General features: G+C 65.0%; 1 protein-coding gene across 12 annotated transcripts in view; it reads left to right on the plus strand.

Annotated features, from left to right (window-relative positions):
- The window catches only part of DTNB (dystrobrevin beta), a 227,938-nt gene extending 226,518 nt beyond the window's left edge, over positions 1 to 1,420 (plus strand). For 7 of the 12 annotated variants that reach the window (XM_074582278.1, XM_074582273.1, XM_074582268.1 and 4 more), the window contains one exon: positions 311 to 782. The gene's annotated coding sequence lies outside the window, so the exon portion shown is untranslated. Of the gene's footprint in view, positions 1 to 310 lie in introns of all 12 variants that reach the window. The other 5 variants (XM_074582284.1, XM_074582276.1, XM_074582285.1 and 2 more) reach the window with 2 other exon arrangements.
- Positions 1,421 to 13,930: the final 12,510 nt, after the last annotated feature.

Raw genomic sequence — 13,930 nt, forward strand, 5'->3', positions numbered from 1 at the left:
CCTTCCAACCTGGGCAGTTCTGTGGTTCTGTGATTCCTCTGTTTCCTGGGTTGTTTGGGGTCCAAGGTGAGGAGCTCTGGGGTCGGCAGGACACTTGATGGCCATGGGGAATGCTGCACGTTTGGTCCACTCAGAGCTTGCCGGGGGTGGCCCCAGAGATGCACGGCCCCAACCAGAAGGTTGAGGAGGTCCCAGCAGAGGAGCTTGGCTCCTGCCCCATGACCATGCAGGAGGTGATGTCCAAACCCGTGCAGGGCCAGGCTGGAGCTCTGCCATGCCGATGGCGCTTTGTGTGTTTCCCATGACACAGGCACAGAGGGTTGCGCTTACGACCAAGAGACGTCTCCCGTCCTTTGGAAGAGGCACGTTTCAGCTGACACATCCACCATCATGCAACTGTGACCGATCTCAACCACCTGCTGACGAAAGCGGCTTGCTCCGAACCACCCGGAGGGTTTTCCCCGTGGGCACCTGCCTCTTAGGTCATTGCATGTACTATTCTCCTCCATGTGTTTACTAACGGTAATCAGACAATGCCCCATCAAACTCAGCAATTTATGGGAGGTTTAAGGAAAAAAAAAAAATTCAACCAAAAGGAAAGCTAATTCCCCCTGCGCCTGCTAAGTGTACTGATCTTCTTTGGTTTCCTCCCAAACGGTGTCATCATCGCGTCACGCGCCGTCATCTCCTCTTGCCTTCCGCCCCTCGGGATGCATGAAAAAACGGGTGTAGAGCCTCCTTCACACAAAGGGGATTCTGCCTTCAAAAAACCCACCGTCTCGAAACCCCGCTGTCTGCCAGTGTCTGGTTGCCGTCGTGCGTGACGTCGCGTGGCCTCCCGGGCGTCATCGCTGGGGATGCGCCACGGCAGGGATGGGCCACCGGCCGCCTGCTCCCGGCGTTACGGGCTCTGCTTCTCTCCAGACTGTTGAAACCGTTCCCTTTACAGGCAGGGAATGCAGGGGCGAGCGCTGCTGGGCTCGGATTGGCACCTTGGCCTTCATTTTGAGGAGTCGCGTTCAGTTTTGTTTCAAATGAAGAGAAAGGCCCGAGCTGTGCCGTGCGGGGCTGGCAGCTCACCGCTCCGCCCTCGCTAGGCTTTTCTTTCCCAGCTGCTCAGAAAACATCGTAATCAGTTCCAATCACTGGTGATTTTCTTTTTTTTTTTTTCTTTTCGCCTTGGTGCTTAGGAATGTTATTTTTAGTGGAAGGAGCCGAGTGCCCTAATGCATCCATAAATATTTATCAAGGGTGATGAATGGAAAGGCACGATAAACCCCGAAACCAGCCCTCAGCTTTTCTCCCCGGCTGAACCCACGCGCGGCCTCGGCTCCCGGCGGCGGGGAGATGGTGGGTCCCTGCAGCCCCCGGGGAGGGGGAGAATAAACAGCCGCAGTGGCCACGGATTTAGTGGGATATAAATATTGTGAGTAAGCTGTCGAGAAGGAGAGGAAAGTGATGATAACCTGGTGCGGCGCCTCAGCTTTACCCTGCCAGAGCGCGCCCGCGGGGACCGGGAAGGTTTCGCGTGCGTTTTGGGATGGATTTGCTGAATTAGGGCTGGCAGCGGCTTTGGCTGCAGCCACAGAGGGGTTCGAGTGCGAGAATGGGAATGTTTTGCTGGTGTCGGCGCTCGGGGAGTGGATGGAGTTGTTGGGCTGTGTGAGCACCGGGGTCTTCCTCCTGCTGGGTTTGCATCGCACAGGGGGGACCTCCCAGCACCTCCTGCGGGAGAGAGCCTGGGGGTCCCAGCCGAGCCCCCCGCTCCAGGGGCAGAGCCACGGTGTCCTCCAGGGACTGGCTGCCTGACACCATGCTGAGTGGGGGCAGTGACACGCCTGAGGGACGGGATGCCATCCAGAGGGACCTGGACAGGCTGGAGAAGTGGGTCCCTGTGAACCTCATGGGGTCCAACCAGACCAAGTGCAGGGTCCTGCCCCCGGGTCGGGGCAACCCCCGGCGCCAGCCCAGGCTGGGGATGGAGGGATGGAGAGCAGCCCTGAGAGAAGGGCTTGGGGGTGCCGGGGGGGGAGAAACCGGCCATGAGCCGGCACCGTGCGCTGGCAGCCCAGAAACCCCCCGCAGCCTGGGCTGCATCCCCAGCAACGTGGGCAGCAGGGCGAGGGGGGGATTCTGCCCCTCTGCTGCGCTCGGGGGAGACCCCCCTGCAGTGCTGCCTCCAGCGCTGGGGCCTCGGCACAGGAGAGACACGGAGCTGTTGGAGCGGGGCCAGAGGAGGCCCCGGAGATGCTGGGAGGGCTGGAGCCCCTCTGCTGGGAGGACAGGCTGAGAGAGCTGGGGGGGTTCAGCCTGGAGAAGAGAAGGCTCCGCGGAGACCTTCCAGCCCCTGCCAGTCCCTCAAGGGGCTCCAGGAAAGCTGGGGAGGGACTCTGGAGCAGGGAGGGGAGCCACGGGACGAGGGGGAAGGGTTTTACACTGGAAGAGGGGAGATTGAGATGAGATATTGGGAAGAAATTCTTTGGTGTGAGGGGGGTGAGCCCCTGGCCCAGGTTGCCCAGAGAAGCTGTGGCTGCCCCATCCCTGGAGGGGTTCAAGGCCAGGTTGGCCGGGGCTTGGAGCAACCTGGGCTGGTGGGAGGTGTCCCTGCCCAGGGCAGGGGGTTGGAACAGGTGGTCTTTAAGGTCTCTTGAACCCAAACCGCTCTGTGATTCAATGGTAAGGAAGGGATGGATACACATAGAATCATAGAATCATTCAGGTTGGAAAAGACCCTTGGGATCATCGAGCCCAACCATCAACCCCACTCTACAGAGTTCTCCCCTACACCAGATCCCCCAACACCACATCTAAATGACCCTTAAACACATCCAGGGATGGTGACTCCACCATCTCCCTGGGCAGCCAACATCTCCTGTAGCCATGGGGGAAGCACGTTACACACAAAGCCTGGGTCACAGCAGGGTGTCACCTTCGCTGCTTTTTTCCTCTTATTACTCACCCTGTCACTTTCCCTTCTTGCTTTCGCTACCACCATTACCAGGAGGCAAAGCCTCCTGCCACAGCCGCCACCTCGGCCACCAGTGTCTCTCTGACCTGCCGTCCGGCCGCACCGGCGGAGGTGCTGGTGGCACAACTGGGACCTTCTACCACCAGCCACCACCGCTCCGGCTGCCCAGGCGCTCGGAGGGGAGATGCTGGGGACGCACAGGGCTCTCGCTGTGCCAGCTGTGACCAGCCAGCGCTGCTGGTCACAGGGATGGTGACAGACAGGGGAGCGGGGACATCTGGACATTGTTTGGAAAACCTGGTGGGATCAATGGGGTTTGTACAGACACAGCTGGGAGATAGGATCATGGAACCACAGAGTGGTTTGGGTGGGAAGGGACCTTTAAAGGCCATTTAGTCCACCCCCCGGCCCTGGGCAGGGACACCTCCCACCAGCCCAGGTTGCTCCAAGCCCCGGCCAACCTGGCCTTGAACCCCTCCAGGGATGGGGCGGCCACAGCTTCTCTGGGCAGCCTGGGCCAGGGGCTCACCCCCCTCGGCATGAACAATTTCTCCCCGAGATCTAGTCTGACTCTGCCGCTGGTGTTTGTTGAACGTGGCCCCGCGTGCCGCGGCTCTGCGCTGCCTCCCCCACCGTGCCATTTCTGTTAGCCGGCAAAGCGTTTTGGCAGATGCTTGATGTCACTGCAAGGCTGGGGCTGCAGCTCACCACTGGCCACTGCCGGGAGGACTGGTCCAGCGGGGCCGGGAAGCACCGGGATAGGCGCGGATGCTGGGGTCCGAGCTGTGCTGTGGCCGTAGCGGGGGTCCCAGTGCCAGGCAGCTTGCCCGGGACCATTTTGCACCCCAGTAACACCAGGAACCTCCTCCAGCGGCGTGCTGGGACATTGTGTAGGGGAAAAACCACCCAGCACCCCGGCTTGCCTATGGTTAGCCTAAAAACCTGCTTATGGACTATTGTTTGCCTTCGGAATAGTCGCCTTAAACCCCCGCCCCGGGAGGAACCGTTCAGGCCAGGCTTTAATCTGCGTCCCCAGGCTGTGTCCCGCTGCGGCCTTTCTGCACCCCGGCCCCTTGCCCTGCTCCGTGGTCGGAGTCTGGGATGGTCCATGCTCGGAGTCCGGGATGCAGCATCCCAGGGGCTGCCAGGCTGGGAGCTGTGCACGTGTGCGAGTGCGCACACATGTGTGTATATGCACGTACGTGTGTGTCGATGCACATGTGTGTATATGTACATATGTGTGTGTCGATGCACATCCGTGTGTGTCGATGCACACGTGTGTATATGTACATCCGTGTGTGTCGATGCACATGTGTGTGCCCGCAGGCGCTGCAGGCAGCGTGCCGCACGCCGGTGCTGCTCTGGGGAGCTGCGATGGGCCGGAGCGTGGCTGCCGCTGCCTCCCTGCCCCCCGCGGCTGCCTGCACCCCTGCGGCTGCCCGTAAGCAGTAGCTCACCACAGATACCGTTCTTTCCTTTCAAATTTGGGGGGTTATTTCACATTTTTTGTCAGGAAGAGGCAGGGCCATCCGGCAGCACCCATGAAACCCGGATCGCAGTGAATTTGCAGCTTCCCTCGGGGCAAACCCACCTGAACGAAAAAGCAAAATGCCACCTAAAAATGTTTTCTCATGGGAAAGTTACCTGGGCAGAGCCATGTCCCTGCGTCGGCATTCCCAGCCGGTGCCCCCACGCCGGGGGTTAGTGCCAGGAGAGGGGAACCCCCAGTTCCATGGGGCAGGGAGCGGGGGCGGGCGCTGTGCCGTGTGCCCCGCACCCGGCCGGTCTCTCGGTGACGTGCGAAAGGAAGGCGGCGGCTTTGGCCGCTGGTGTCTGGGGGCTCCCCAAGGAGCCCACGCAGTCGGGGTGTCCCCGGCATCAGAGCCCGGCAGCCGGGGGGCCGGGGACCACGCCAAGCCTTGGTGCCGTTCCCTGTTCCTGGCACCGCGTGAGTGCGGCTGCGGGCACAGGGGAGCATGGGATGGAGCGGGAGCAGCCCGGGGAGCCGTCGGCAAACCCGCGCTGCAGCCGATGCTCCGAGTCTCTAAGAGAAACCTGTAAACTGGAAGCCATGTTCTGTCATCTGCCAAATATTTAATAAATTCATCTCGTCCCTGAGGGGTGTCTTGTCCCTTCACCGCATGAAAAAGGCGGAGATGCTCGTGAAAAAGGAAGGGGGGGGGGTGGAAAAAAGGTTTTTAATAGGAAACGAGTGCTCCAAAGCAGGGCGCAGGGTGAGAGCAGCTGCCGGCGCTTTGCCGTGGGTCCGCACGGAGCGGCAGAGCCGGGGGATTACCCGCATTTGTCATGGCCGCGGGTCACTGGCAGCAGACAGAGCTGCCTGTGTTCGGGGCCGCCGCGCCCGCCACATCTGTGCCATCGGCACGGCGCCGGCACCCCGCCAGATGTTCCCCCCCCTGCAAACTCCAGCACATCTGGAGGCGGCGGAAAGGGCGAGGGCTGGGCTGGGAGGGCGGGCAGGCACCGAGGTGGGAGCATCGGCGCTGCAGCCCCCGTCCCCTTCCGACACTGCCTTAGAAACGGTACCGGGGGAGCTGGGGTTGGGGGAGCGGGTGCCAGACCCCCCCGCAAAGGACCATACGGTGGTGGGGGCCCTGTCACCGCTGCAGACACGGAGCCAGTGATGGAGGGGGGCTCGTGGCCCATCCATCCCCAAGGCGCTGGGTCGGCACCGGCTCTCCCATGGCGATGCCCGGCTGCTTGGAAGCATCACACCCGCGCCCGGACCCTCCTGCGACCGCTGCCGAGGGGTCCCCGGCTCCCACCCTCCCCAGGCAGAGCCAGCGCCGGCAGCGGGGCCAGGAGAGGAAACCTTAGCCCCAGGAATCCGCAGCTTCACGGGCACAGATGTGTCCCCTCCGCTTCCCGGCCCCGATTTGGCACGGCGCTGCCCGGCTCCAGGCGCTCATTTCTGTCAGGGATTAGGTGCCTCGGTGGGAAAGACACGGACACTTCCCATAGCCGGGGGGTCCCGGCTGTTGCCAGGCTGGGGGCAGCTTCGTGCTCCCCATCCCTTATCCCTGGGGCGGCTCTGCTCCCCATCCCGCATCTCTGGGACAGCTCTGCTCCCCATCCCGCATCCCCTGGGTTGCTCTGCTCCCCAATCCTGTATCCCTGGGACAGCTCTGCTCCCCATCCCGCATCCCCAGGATGGCTCTGCTCTCCATCCCGTATCTCTGGGGCAGCTTCGTGCTCCCCATCCCACATCCCTGGTGGGGCTCTGCTCCCCATCCCATATCCCCGGGACGGCTCTGCTCCCCATCCTGTATCCCTGGGATGGCTCTGCTCCCCATCCCATATCCCTGGGGCAGCTTCGTGCTCCCCATCCCGCATCCCCAGGATGGCTCTGCTCTCCATCCCATATCCCTGGGGGGGCTCTGCTCCCCATCCTGTATCCCTGGGGGGGCTCTGCTCCCCATCCCGTATCCCCAGGACAGCTCTGCTCCCCATCCTGCATCCCTGGGATGGCTCTGCTCCCCATCCCATATCCCTGGGGCAGCTTCGTGCTCCTCATCCCACATCCCTGGTGGGGCTCTGCTCCCCATCCCACATCCCTGGTGGGGCTCTGCTCCCCATCCCATATCCCCGGGACGGCACTGCTCCCCATCCTGTATCCCTGGGATGGCTCTGCTCCCCATCCCATATCCCTGGGGCAGCTTCGTGCTCCCCATCCCGCATCCCCAGGATGGCTCTGCTCTCCATCCCATATCCCTGGGGGGGCTCTGCTCCCCATCCTGTATCCCTGGGGGGGCTCTGCTCCCCATCCCGTATCCCCAGGACAGCTCTGCTCCCCATCCTGCATCCCTGGGATGGCTCTGCTCCCCATCCCATATCCCTGGGGCAGCTTCGTGCTCCTCATCCCACATCCCTGGTGGGGCTCTGCTCCCCATCCCGTATCCCCGGGATGGCTCTGCTCCCCATCCTGTATCCCTAGGGGGGCTCTGCTCCCCATCCCGCATCCCTGGGGGGGCTCTGCTCCCCATCCCGCATCCCCAGGATGGCTCTGTTCCCCAATCCCGCATCCCTGGGGGTGCTCTGCTCCCCATCCCATATCCCTGGGGCAGCTTCGTGCTCCCCATCCCACATCCCTGGGATGGCTCTGCTCCCCATCCCATATCCCCGGGACGGCTCTGCTCCCCATCCCGCATCCCTGGGACACGGCCGCGAAACCATGGCCCCGAGGGGGGGGAGGGTCCCCACCTGCCCCGTGTCCCTCCCCGTGGAGGACGTGGGTGCTGCGTGTCCTCTGGGGGCAGTGCGCAGGGGGACGTGGGTGCTGTGTGTGCAGGACCCGTTTGCAGGGTGCCTGTCCAGTGGCACCTGTGTCCCTCTCCCTGTCCCCTGTCCCTGTCCCCTGCCTCTCCATTTTTTCTATGGGTGACATTTTCCCACCTCATCAGTGCCGTGTTTAGACCCAATTACCCCCGGGGGGGCATCAGCTCAGCGTGGGGCAGCAGATGGGCTCAGCCCCGCAGAGATCCCAGGGACCCCATGCACCCCAAGGAGACCCCAGGGACCCCGTGAGCCCCATGGCCAGGCTCAGGCCTGGGTGCCCCTTGCTCTTTCCCCTCCCGCCTGTAGCACGGGGAAGGCAGGGGGTCCCATGGGTGCCAGAGATGGGGGCTGCTGCCCCAGTTTTGGTGGCGGGGAGCCCCGCGTCCGCGTGGCTCAGACCCCCGCAGCCCCTTCTCCCGGGCCGGCCCCCCGCGTAGCCCCCCCGGGACGTGGGGCAGGGCTGGGGGCACCGGCCTCCCCCGGTGCGGGGTCGGGGACCTCCGTGTCGGCACCTGACCCCGGGGCCGGGGCTGCTCCTCGTTTGCACCATTTAATGGCCACCCCGGGCCACACCGGCCGCTCCAGCCCCATCCATCACCAGGAGCTGATTCCTCCACTCCGCTACCAGCTGTTGGTGTGACCCGTGCCCTTCCTCGCCAGCCCCCCTCCTCCTCCCCCCTGCCCCGCGCCCCCACCCGTGATTTATGGGGGAGGAAGGGGAGCGCCGAGCGCGGTTATCGGTGGGCAATCGCAGGGCAAACACCGCGCCGGGGCGGGACGCGGCGGGTGCGGCCGCGGGTGCCAGGGACACCGGAACGGTGCCTGCCCCGGGGTCTGCAGGGGGCTGACTGGGGTCCCACATCCCTGGGGGGGGCTCTGCTCCCCATCCCGCATCCCCAGGATGGCTCTGCTCCCCATCCCGCATGCCTGGGGGGGCTCTGCTCCTCATCCTGTACCCCTGGGGGGTCCCTGCTCCCCATCCCACATCCCTGGGGGGGCTCTGCTCCCCATCCTGTATCCCGGGGGGGGCTCCGCTCCCCATCCTGCATCCCCGGGATGGCCCTGCTCCCCATCCCGCATCCCTGGGGGGCTCTGCTCCCCATCCCGCATCCCTGGGGCAGCTTCATGCTCCCCATCCCACATCCCTGGTGGGGCTCTGCTCCCCATCCCGCATCCTCAGGGTGCCTCTGTTCCCCTTCCCTCATCCCTGGGATGGCTCTGCTCCCCATCCCGCATCCCTGGGCCGGCTCTGCTCCCCATCCCTGGTGTGGCTCTGCTCCCACACCCCGTGGAGCCCCGGCAGTGCCTGCATCCCGTCTCCCCACACCTGCTGCCCTGCCCCGGCGGGGGCCACAGTGTGCTGGGTGGTGGCACAAGCCCTGGTGGCACCTGGGGACACGGCGCAGGGGACACAGCCCCACTGCAGCAGCGTGGAGTGTCTCCAAGCCCCTTCCAGCATCCTTCTCCCCCAGGCACGATGCCGGGTTGGGGCCACCCAGGCCCACGAGGTCCCTCCTGGTCACCCCCGTCGCGCGTTGGGGCGCAGGGCCCGTTGGCCATTCCTGCAGGCTCGTGCAGAAGTTCGGCAGCAATTGCACAACGAGGAGCGGTCGGTCCCGAAAAGAAGGTCAGGCGGGGGGCGCGGAGGGAGCGGGACAGACCAGCTGCCAGCGGCAATCCCACCCCAGGCTGCGGCAGCGGGAGCCGCACGCCGGGAATGGCTCCGGGACACAGCACCGCACGGCAGCCCTGCTTGGCAACCAGAGTGCCGAGGGCACGGGGGTCCCTCGAGCCTCAGTGGCATCATGCCGGCGTCCCTTGAGGTCCTTCAAGCTGTGGCGGCATCATGCCCGCATCTCTTGGGGTCCCTCTGGCCATGGTGGCATCACACCTGCGTCCGCGCAGCTGCCGTGGGCCTGGAGCTGTGGGGTGGGAGCTGTGGGGTGGGCCCCATCCCGGAGCCCGGCTCTCGGGCTTTGCTTAGTCCAGGGGTGCTTGGATCCGGGCAGAGGGACTCTGAAATGGAGCAAATCCCCCCCGGAGCAGAGAAGGGGGGGGCCTGTGGAGCACGGGCAGCGACAGAAGCCACCCCAAGTGTGGTGGTGGCCAGGCCGGTGGCATCGCCAGGGAGCGGGGGGCAAATGCAGGGGCTCTGCCTTCTCCTGGGGGGTCCCTCCCTGCCGGCACTGCCGCCGCTGCCCTCCGTACCCCCGCGTCCCCCCCAGACAGCCCCACCGGAGACCACAGCCAGCGCTGCCGGCGCGGCTCCTCCTGCCCTGCAGCCCCTGGGCCTGGCAAAGGGGAGGGATGTCCCCACCCCGGCACACCTCGTACCATCCCAGCACACCACAGCCATCCTGGCATACCTCGTACCATCCCGGCACACCACAGCCATCCTGGCACACCGTGCACCATCCCAGCACACCGCGCACCATCCCGGCACATCACAACCGTCCTGGCAACCGCGAACAACCCCGGCACACTACATACTATCCCAGCACACTGTGCACCATCCCGGCACACCACAACCATGCCGGCACACCGCATGCCATCCCGGCACACCATGCACCATGCCAGCACACCACACTGCTGCCCGCCACATGCCACCAGCTCCCCCTGCGCCGAGGCAGCATCAGCTGCTCTCCCTCCGCGGCAGCGCTGACAAACCATCTGACCGTGTGTCACCGGCTTAATTTGGCGCCCGCCCTCTCGGCGAGATTAATTAATCCAATCCCTGAGCCCCCGGAGGGAACTGCCTTCCAAACTGGCACCTGTCACCGGTCCGCGGTGCCACCGCTCCTCTTGGTGATGACGCCAAGCTGCCGGAGACGGGGACCCCAGGGACCCCCACCTCTGCAGGGGCGGTGGGACAGGTGGCGGGTGCCCTGTGGCAGAGCCGGCGGCAGCGGCGGAGCCCGGCTGGTCCCTGGTTCCGCACCGTCTGTGGGACGGGAGATTTACGGCCGGTGGGAAGCACCGCTGCCCTCCTGCCGCCGCCATGACCCCCCTGTCACGCCGGGATTGAAGCCGGGGATAATTACCCCATCAGCCAAAACCAAACTGCCGGTGGAGGAGCGGCTGCCGGAGGGGCTGGTGGGGCAGGGGGGGCGGGCAGCACCCTGAGCCCCCCAGCACAGCCGCGGCTGCCGGCAGACACCCCCGGAGAGGGGCAGGGGGGACCGTGCCGGGCCCCCCAGCTTGCCATGGGAAATGGCAAACCGGCTGGAAAGGCCCAACGCTGGCGGCGGAGCGGCTCCAAGGGACACAGCGGGGTTCTCGGCATGGCGAGTGGCAGCGCCAGGCCCAGTCGCCCCAGCCACAGGGCTCCCCGGGCACTCGGAGGATCTGTGGGGCTTGCAAACCCCCCCGGAGCTGCCAAGCAGGGGGATGGAGGGGATGGAGAGGGGGAGGGGAGCTGCCAGCTCCCCCAGCGGCAAGGACTGCCGAGCAGGATGGCCGCGTTGGAGCGTGGAGATGCCAAGACCTGGCACAGGAAGATGGACGACCCATGGCCATCCTCCTCCTCCTCCTCCACTGCAGAGCCCCTCGCCGGAGCAGAAGAGCTCACCAGCCGTGTCCCCCCCTGCCAGCAGCGTCACCCAGGGATGGTCCCGCATCTCTGCCGGGATTTCGCTTGTTCCCTTAAATTCCCTTTACCATCCCCCTCGCTGCTGCCCAGAGCCTTTCCTTGACTTTCCAGCTCCCTGGCCGGCACCATGGGCATTGCCACAGCGGAGTCGAGCGCGGGGCTTGGGGGGGTGCAATGCTCCTGCACAGCACTTGGCCCCCAGCACGGGGGAGTAACGTGGGGAGTGACACTGGGAGCAATGGGGACAAGAGGGAGGGTAACGCCAGGAGTGATGGGGATAACACCAGGAGCAATGGGGATAACACTGGGAGCGACAGGGGTAACGCCGACAGCAGTGACGATAATGCCAGCAGTGATGGGGATGACGCCAGGATCAATGGGGGTGACACCAGGATCAATGGGGATAACGCCGGCAGTGATGGGGATAACGCCGGCAGCGATGGGGATAACGTGGGAGATGACGCCAGGAGCAACAGGGCAACACGGGGGGCAGCACCAAGAGCAATGGGGACAACGTGGGGGACAATGCCGGGAGCACTGGGGCCACGGCAGCGGGGAGACTGGGGGTGCCACGGCACAGTCCCTGGGGAACCCACCTTACAGCCTGTCCCCCGTCCATGGGAAGCGGAGCCAAGACCCAGCAAATGCTCCTCCTATCGATTCTCCTTTCCAGTTTCAAAGAAAAGGGGGAAAAAAAACCCGTTCTCTTTTTGGAAAGGGTAATGGTTTCCATCCCGAAAGCTGTCAGCAAGTGCAGACACGGGGAGAGTCGAGGCGCAGGAAGCGGCGGGATGAGAAGCATCCCCCAGCCCTGCCAGACAGACGGACGGACGGCGGGGATCGACCCATCACCTGCAGCCCAGATGCCCGGGGAGCTGCCAGCGCTGCCGCTGCCCGGCTCGCACCGGAGCGGGGTGATAATCCATCATGAAAACGGAGCTTCCCTGGAGATGCCATGGGTGAAACGCGGTGGGACAGCCCTGCCCGGGCAGCGGGCACAGGAGAGATGGTGCCGCGGTGCAGCCGGTGCCGCGTGTCGCGCAATGCGATGCTTCCCACCCCGGCTCTGCTGCGCCCGTCCCTGGTCAGTGCCCGGCTGGTGTCACTGCAGGGCAGCGCCGGGGGCTGAGCCGGGACCGGGGGCTGCTCTGGGGGGAGGGAGGGTGCTGGACCCACACCCTGCCCGGGCACTGCCAGAAACCCACCTGCTGCCGGGAACCCACCTACCCCATACCCACCCACTGCCATACCCACTGTCATACCCACCTACCCCATACCCACCCACTGCCATACCCACCGCCATACCCACTGCCATACCCACTGTCATACCCACCTACCCCATACCCACCCACTGCCATACCCACCGCCATACCCACTGCCATACCCACTGCCATACCCACCTACAGCCATACCCACCTACAGCCATACCCACCTACAGCCATACCCACCCACTGCCATACCCACTGCCATACCCACTGCCATATCCACCGCCATACCCACTGCCATACCCACCTACCCCATACCCACCCACTGCCATACCCACCGCCATACCCACTGCCATACCCACTGCCATACCCACCTACAGCCATACCCACCTACAGCCATACCCACCCACTGCCATACCCACTGCCATACCCACTGCCATATCCACCGCCATACCCACTGCCATACCCACCTACCCCATACCCACCCACTGCCATACCCACCGCCATACCCACTGCCATACCCACTGCCATACCCACCTACAGCCATACCCACCTACAGCCATACCCACCCACTGCCATACCCACCGCCATACCCACTGCCATACCCACCTACAGGCATACCCACCTACAGCCATACCCACTGCCGTACCCACTGCAGGTGTACCCCCATGCACCCATGTGCAGACATCCCTCCCTCCAGCTACCCCTCCCTGCAGACACCCCTGCGTGGGGCCCCCCACCTATGGATATGCCTCTGGGCTGACGGACCCGCTTGCCCAGGTGCCTCCATCAAGCGCTACTTACGTGCCGATGTACGTGGGGCCCTACCTGGAGCTCTAGGGGCACGGAGCCGTGCCTCCCTGCAGCTACCCCTCCCTGCAGGCACCCCTCTGCGGAGCCATCCCCACGCGCAGCCATCCCCTGTGTGGTGACGACGCACCCGCGGCTCTACCTGCCGACCCGGCACCACGGCGGGGCTCTGCGGCGGAGCTGCCGTAGGCAACGCTGCCTGTCGGAGCGGCGTGGGCAGCGCGTGCTGCACGGGAGCGGTGCGTGTCTGGGCTCCTCCAGGCTGGCTACCGGCCAGTGCCACGGGCGCAGTCACCTGTAGTGCTGCAGCACCCGGCAAGGGAGCCACGGCTGTGCCAGGGCACGAGTGCGGCTGTGCCATGGCATGAGGGTGGCTGTGCCGGAGCACGAGTGCGGCTGTGCCATGGCAGGAGGGTGGCTGTGCCATACACAAGTGCGGCTGTGCCATGGCATGAGGGTGGCTGTGCCGGAGCACGAGTGCGGCTGTGCCATGGCATGAGGGTGGCTGTGCCATACACGAGGGTGGCTGTGCCATGGCATGAGGGTGGCTGTGCCATACACGAGGGCGGCTGTGCCATGGCATGAGGGTGGCTGTGCCGGAGCACGAGTGCGGCTGTGCCCAGCAGCGCTGCAATAAGGCTGGGGCTTTGGGATATGGAAAATATCCCTGCAGTGCAGCACGCTCCGCCAGAGCCAGGATCAGGAGCGCACATGCAGCAGCCACAGCAAACCCGAGCACGCTGCTAACGCCGGCATCGCCAACACCCCTCACTGCGGCCACGGGAACCAGCTGGGAAAGCCCTGCCAGCCCCGGCACAGACGGGGGGGACAGTGGGGTGTCCATCAAGGAGGGGACACAGGGGGACAGCCGGCCTGAGTTTGGCTGCAGGCACGTGGTCCCTGCAATCGCCCACGGTGCCAGCATCCCAAAACAGCAGCCAGCGCGGTGCGGCCGGGCAGAGCCGCCTCGTGCGCGGTGGCTCAGGGCGCCGGGACGCGGCCGCTGTGGCTGGCGGGGAGCGAAGGCTCTGCGGCCCGAGGCGGCGGCACGCCGGGGGAGGC

This window comes from Larus michahellis, chromosome 3, assembly GCF_964199755.1.
Source record: "Larus michahellis chromosome 3, bLarMic1.1, whole genome shotgun sequence".
In the NCBI taxonomy this organism is placed as follows: domain Eukaryota; kingdom Metazoa; phylum Chordata; class Aves; order Charadriiformes; family Laridae; genus Larus; species Larus michahellis.